Source organism: Zea mays, chromosome 9 (genome assembly GCF_902167145.1).
Source record: "Zea mays cultivar B73 chromosome 9, Zm-B73-REFERENCE-NAM-5.0, whole genome shotgun sequence".
Taxonomy (NCBI): Eukaryota; Viridiplantae; Streptophyta; class Magnoliopsida; order Poales; family Poaceae; genus Zea; species Zea mays.
In genome coordinates this window covers 6,798,439-6,805,242 of record NC_050104.1, presented here as the reverse complement: position 1 = coordinate 6,805,242, position 6,804 = coordinate 6,798,439, and positions in this window count along the sequence as shown.

The window sequence follows — 6,804 nt, the reverse complement described above, 5'->3', positions numbered from 1 at the left end:
GCTGCTACAGCTTCGGCGCCCGGTCTGGGTCAAGCTGCCCCGTGCCAACCTTTCGAAAGAGGTGGCCTGGTGATTGGATGATGGAATGGTTTTACGTGAAGAATGACTTGAATTCACGGGAAGATATTAAAAGTATCATTATGCGCCCTATCTGGCAACGCTTCGGCCTCCGGAGGCCAAAGGTGGAAATGAATGAAGCAGCCGAAGAATGCCAGAGAGCCTTCGGTGTTGTTTGCTCTTTTATTGGGACAAGGGATTTGGTCCAAGAACACATTGCCTTCAGAGTATGGCCACTTGTGGAAAAATGGGAAATGCCGAAGGAGACCATTAAAGAAACTGACGAAGGTGGACTAGTCAGGCTGAAATACACATTCAAATACGGAGATAAATTTGTTGAGCCAGATGATGACTGGTTGAAAAGTATTGAGGCCATCAGTGATGAATTGCTTGGTGTATACTCAAAGGCCGAAGATACTGCATTATCAGCGGCCTTCAGAGGCCGAAAGAAGAAAAGGCTCAACCGAGTATTTGATGCAATTGAGTTTGTCTACCCCGACTACCGTTATCCAGCGCGGGGTCAAAAAAGAAAGAATACATCTTCTGCGAAGGAAACTGCTTCAGCCGCTCCTAGCGAGCCGGCGCCGAAGAGGAAAAGGGTAAAGGTTCTCACACACCGGCCACGTTATATTGAACCGGCCACAGTGCCTGAGTTTGTCGGTGAGACCTCTTCGGCCACCGAAGCTAAAGAACCAATTCCACTGCCAAAAATCGAAGAACTGGCCGAAGTGCCAGCGGCAGAAAAGATACAAGAACCGAGGACTGAAGAAACTAAAACGTCAAAAGTTTTAAGTCCTTCAACAAAAATTGAGGCAATAAAAAGCCAAAAGGGTCCAGCAGTGACCCCGAAAAGAAAAAGGATGGTTAATGTGCTGGATGTTTTGGAGACAATTAAGTCTTCAAGCACAACTCCGAAGCAAATTGTTGAAACTTCTGAAGTGCATACTGAAGCCTTTGTTGCCGAAGCTTCAAAGCAACAATCTGAAACAGAAGCTGGGCCTTCAAAGCCCACCAAGGTAAAACCCTTGGAAGCCGAAGAAACAAAAATGGCAGAGCCAACTTTGGTTGAAGAAACTGACACTGCTGCCCCCGAAGCATCCTCCAAAACCCTCGATTATATTGTACGACATGCTTCGAGTAAAAGATTATCTGAAGAAGAGATTTTTGAAGCTAATCACTATGCCCGAGAATTGAAGTATCCAAAGGGGGCCTTAGTATTCAATGGCACGGACGAAGATGACTTCTTATACTGCCTCCCAGACAACAAAGAATTATCTGTCTGCCGGGAGATGGCTAGGAGTATGGGGTTCCCGAAGCTTGAAGCTGGCCTCTGTGCTATGACAAAGGACGATCTTGCAGATAGCCTTGCATATAATAGTCTGAAGGTATGAAAATTGTATATTTGGAAATCTATAATTTTTAAATTATTCTTTTATTGTTATACTAATTCTTTTCATATAGGGTTTAATACTTAGCAATGCTTTGAGAGCGCAAAAGAATGCTGAAGACGAGAGCTATAATATTGCTTTCAACAACCTACGAAGAGAGGTTATTAAGCTGAGGAACGAAGCTTTGGAAAAAGATAAAATTCTGCTTACATTGGTGGATAAGATAAAGGAAGACGAAGCTACTTCTAAAGCTCAAGCTGAGACTCAAAAACGCGAAATCGAGGATCTTCGGAAGCAGCTAACCAGAGCTAAAGAAGAACGCATACTTGAAGAGACGAAACGAGAACTTAGTGATCAGTGGGCAAATCATTTAGAAAGAAATGTTGAAGAGCTTCGTGCATCCAAGAAAAGGTGCTATGACAAATCCATAGAATGTGCTAAGAAAATAAATCCAGCTTCGCCAGCGTTGGCGCATTCTCTAGCGAAGAAAACTTCACAAGGGGTAACCCCGAAGGCCCGATTGAATGGATCAGTCACGAAGCTGAGGCCTTTGAGGAAATTTTGAATAGCCGCGGAGACATATGCGCCTTTTCAGGTGCCAGAGGGATTGCTACTATTTTGGAGAGGAAAGGCTGTGAGCATGTGAAATCTTTGGCACAATCCGAAACTGCCTTGTCCTTCGAAGATATAAAAGACCCTTCGGCCGAAGCAAGCCTGGTCGGTGGAAAATTTTTCACCCACATCTGGGACAATGGTGGCCAAGAAATGGCCCAAGAAATTATTCAGAAAAGTGAAAAAGGCATCCATGATGCTAGAAAAGTAGCAGAGGCTGCTGAGAAAAGCGCAGAGCCCGAAGGGCAAATAGGTATTAATTAGTGGTTTTTGGCTCTTCATTGTAACATTTTGATTTCAAACTTGTTCACAGTTTGTAATAGTAATATATCCGTATCTTCTCTTCCCTCAGAACCTGCTGAGCTATCTCCGGGCCCCCACACGAAGGGGGATGACGAAATTAGACAAATGGCTGAAGCCATACTGGATAAAGTTGTTGATCAGCTACTAAACGAAGCTGCAGAAGTAGTCCTAAGGGAAAATTAGATGCTTGTTGTAAAAACGATTAGAATGTAATGTTTGTTGAAAATCATGTGTAATATTGTGCAACTTTGGATGTAATATATTAGATCTTTATAATTCTATTCTTTACGATGCATGAAACATCATATACATACCGTTTTTGAGCCTTCGGCGAAAAAACACCTTCCCTTCTTTTCATGCTTCGTAAAAATCAGTAATCAATCCTCGTAAAATCAATAATCAATAGATCCTTCCACTTCAGAGTTTGACGAAGGTATAACTTTTCAATGGCTATTTTTGTGCCTTGTCACTATTTCTTCAAAACAATCTTCGAATATCAATATCGAGACCCCCCTTCTTGCGTTGTTGATGCACTATGATGTATGATGTTATGCTATGCAAATGATGTAATGATGTGATGTTGTGCAAAATGATATTTGTCGAAGTTTGACATTTATTTTTCACTGTAAGCCTCCCTTAGGAGCTTCTTCGCCTTTTACTTCAGCGGAATCAGCGTTTATTTTTCGCTGTAAGCCTCCCTTAGGAGCTTCTTCGCCTTTTACTTTCAGCGGAATCAGCGCTTATTTTTCGCTGTAAGCCTCCCTTAGGAGCTTCTTCGCCTTTTACTTTCAGCGGAATCAGCGCTTATTTTTCGATGTAAGCTCTGCATTCCCTTCGGAACGACTTTTGAGCAGAAAACTTACACTGCGCTCCCTTAGGAACGACTTTTTGCTGTTTCGAAGAAATTGCACTGCGTTCCTTAGAACAAATTTTTGATAATTCGAAGGTCCTTCGTGCCACCATAAATTCTTATGCTTTGGCAACTCGAGCCTATGGAGAAGATATATTTTCATTATGGTAAAAAGCGAAACTGTTATAAGAGATTGAAAAACGATAAAAAACACTTAAACTTCCCATAATTGTTCCTTATTAAAAAGAAAGTAATACTGAATGCAAAAATGCGAAAAGCTATTGTCGAGGTAGGATATTTGTCAATAAATGTGCTTCGACTCTGGCACAGTGCTATTGACTGTGCGAGCTTCGGACTCTTCTCTGAAGTCCCGCTGGAGGTGAGTGTGCTGACTCCCTTCTGGCTGCTGACCTCGTTGTGTTGGTGGTGGCGGTGGAGGCTGTTGCCAAGATGCTTGGGGTTGGCTTGCCGAAGCAACAGAAGCTGCAGGGTGATTGCCTACATATTCTGGAATGTAAGGCGAATGGTACGAAGCAGTATGCATGACCTGCTTCGGCTGACTCTGTTGCGCTGCAGCTTCTGCTATCTCCTTTTGCTTCTAGATGGTAACATGGCACATCCTGGTGGTATGGCCCTTGTCTTCACCACAGAATAAGCAGTAAATTTTTCTTGGTTGATCCCCAAATCTTCCCCCGAAGCCCCTGGCACCTCTGCCCCTTGGCGCTGGTGGCCGGAAAGAGCTTTGCTGCTGCCCCGAAGCTTGCGAGGAGTACTGTGGCCTTTGCTGTTGACTCCCTCTATCATCAGTTTGAGTAGAATTGTGAATTGACCTAACGTGCCTCGGATGGAATCTTCCTCCGAAGCCCCTGGTCATTTCAGAGAACCTGAATGCTTCCTCCCTTCTTTGGCGAAAGTCATTGTCAGCTCGAATATACTCGTCCATCTTCTGGAGCAGCTTCTCCAAAGTTTGGGGAGGCTTCCTGGCAAAGTATTGAGCTGAAGGTCCTGGCCGAAGTCCCTTAATCATGGCCTCAATGACAATTTCATTGGGCACTGTTGGTGCCTATGCCCTCAGACGTAGGAACCTTCGGACATACGCCTGAAGGTACTCTTCGTGGTCCTGGGTGCACTGGAATAAGGCTTGAGCAGTGACCGGCTTTGTCTGAAACCCTTGGAAGCTGATTATCAACATGTCCTTCAGCTTTTGCCAAGAAGTGATTCTTCCTGGCCGAAGAGAAGAGTACCAGGTTTGTGCAACACTCTTGACAGCCATGACAAAGGACTTTGCCATGACTGCAGTATTGCCACCATACGAAGATATGGTTGCTTCATAGCCCATCAAGAATTGCTTCGGGTCTGAATGACCGTCGTACATGGGGAGCTGGGGGGGCTTGTAAGACTGGGGCCATGGTGTAGCCTGCAGTTCAGTCGACAGAGGAGAAGCATCATCAAAAGCAAAATTTCCATGATTGAAATCTTCATACCAATCGTCCTCATTTTAGAAGCCCTCCTGATGAAGCTCTCTGCGCGGAGGCCTTCGGTTCTGGTCATCTTGAGCAAGATGACGCACTTCTTCCGAAGCTTCATCTATCTGCCTCTGTAGGTCAGCTAGACGAGCCATCTTTTCCTTCTTTCGTTGAACCTATTGATGGAGCATCTCCAGGTTTTGGATTTCTTGATCCAAGTCGTCCTCTGGAGGCGTTGGACTGGTGGCCTTCCTCTTCTGGCTTCGGGCCTCCCTAAGAGAAAGGACATCCTGATTGGGATCCAGCGGCTGGAGGGTGGCAGCCCCTGTGGCTGAGGCTTTCTTCGGCGGCATGACGAAGGTGATGCTTGCCGAAGGTGTTCAAAACTCAAAAAATGGATGTGAGTTCACCGGAGGTGGGCGCCAATGTTGGGGACTTGTTCTCAAATGCTAAGAGTTAAGAACAAGGCAACATAAAAAGTGTTAAATGTTAAAGTCCTTCGTCCTTCAAGACATTATATCCCTTCGGATATAATGAATTCTGGACGAAGGTTATGAGGGAAAAAACCTTCGTAACCTCGATAGATAATAATGAAGAATACATATATGAAATACAAATAATAACACAGATATTATCATCAACTTATTTTTATTCGCATTATCAAATTCATAATGACAAATTATAAATGTACCTTCGGATTGATGAAAAGTAAAGGTACAGGCGTAATGTAAAAAGCGAATGCCAAGTCAGCGTGAACAGTACGGGAGTACTGTTCACCTATTTATAGGCACGGGACGCAGCCCGTGTAAAATTACATTGATGCCCTTTACATTTATCAGTAACTCTATAGTAACTCTTCAGGGTCTAGTTTGGCTTTTCATCTTTAAGTCGGTTCCCCTTTTCTACTATCATGTCGAAGTTTATCTGCGCATATCTTCGTTATGATCTTATCCTTCGTCACAATCGCCTTCCGTCCCACTCAAGCTTCGTCTTGACCATACCCGATTCCGAAGATACCTGTTCACACATTTCACTTGGAAAACATTGTCAAATCATGTTTTTGAGGACCTTCGGAAGCCGAAGGCCCCCAACATATGGTTCAGTTCAATTTCTATTTAAATACATGGTTGTTTTACATATGGTTCAGTTCACTTTCTTCCTGTTTGAGACCAACAAAAAAACACAACATATCTTTACTTTCTATTTGAATCCTGATGAATGAGTGCAAAATGGTGGCTGCCAACTCCGAATCCTGATGATTGAGTGCAAAATGGTGGTTGTCCTGCTTATGTAGTGCTGACAGTGTAAATCTTTTGAACATCGCTAAACTAGTTGTACCCTAAAAATTTCTAGCCGTTTCTCCCCTCTTTTGTTCCTATTACTCTCCTGAACTGAACTAGTATGTCAAAACGTTAAAAGGAAGAAAAGCAAGGTCTGACTAGTGGCCTGTGGCTGTGTATCTGCGAGATGTTGGACAATATCACCGAGAGCAGCACAGAGGACGAGAGAAAGCTACAGTTACTTGTATCTACGAGATGTTGGTTTATTTTACCGTAAGTGATTTTGTTGACCACAAATGTGTGCTTGCTTTGTATCTAATCTGCACAACTGATACACCACTTGTGCTCCTTTGCCAAATTCAGAAAATACGCCCTGATGAAATGGTGGCGGCGTATGCACAAAACACCACCCTGATGAAATGGCGGAGGCCCATGTTCCCTTTAAATTTTTTTAGGGATGAGTTTTTAGCAAACTGCTGTGCGATAACATATTTTTTGGTGGATTTTATTTTCGAACAGCCCCTAATAAGAGATTTTGGGGGGAAAATTTTAGTGCTCTTTTGGAGCTGCTCTTAGGCTGTTTCATTTGTACCTATCACGTGATGTCTATTCGAAGAAAGCAAGCAAGCACCGAAAATGTGTGCCACCGAAATAATCTCGCTATTAGTCTTCGAAAAGGTGTGCATGTTCGGTTCGTGGCTAACTTTGTCTAAAGTTAGTTGTCCGAATTAACTAACCTTAGATACAAAAGTTAAATAAAATATGGTAAGCTAGACAACAAACCAAACATACATACCGTACATATTGTGAACTTCTGGCTATTATCCGAGGAACAGAACTTGATAAGC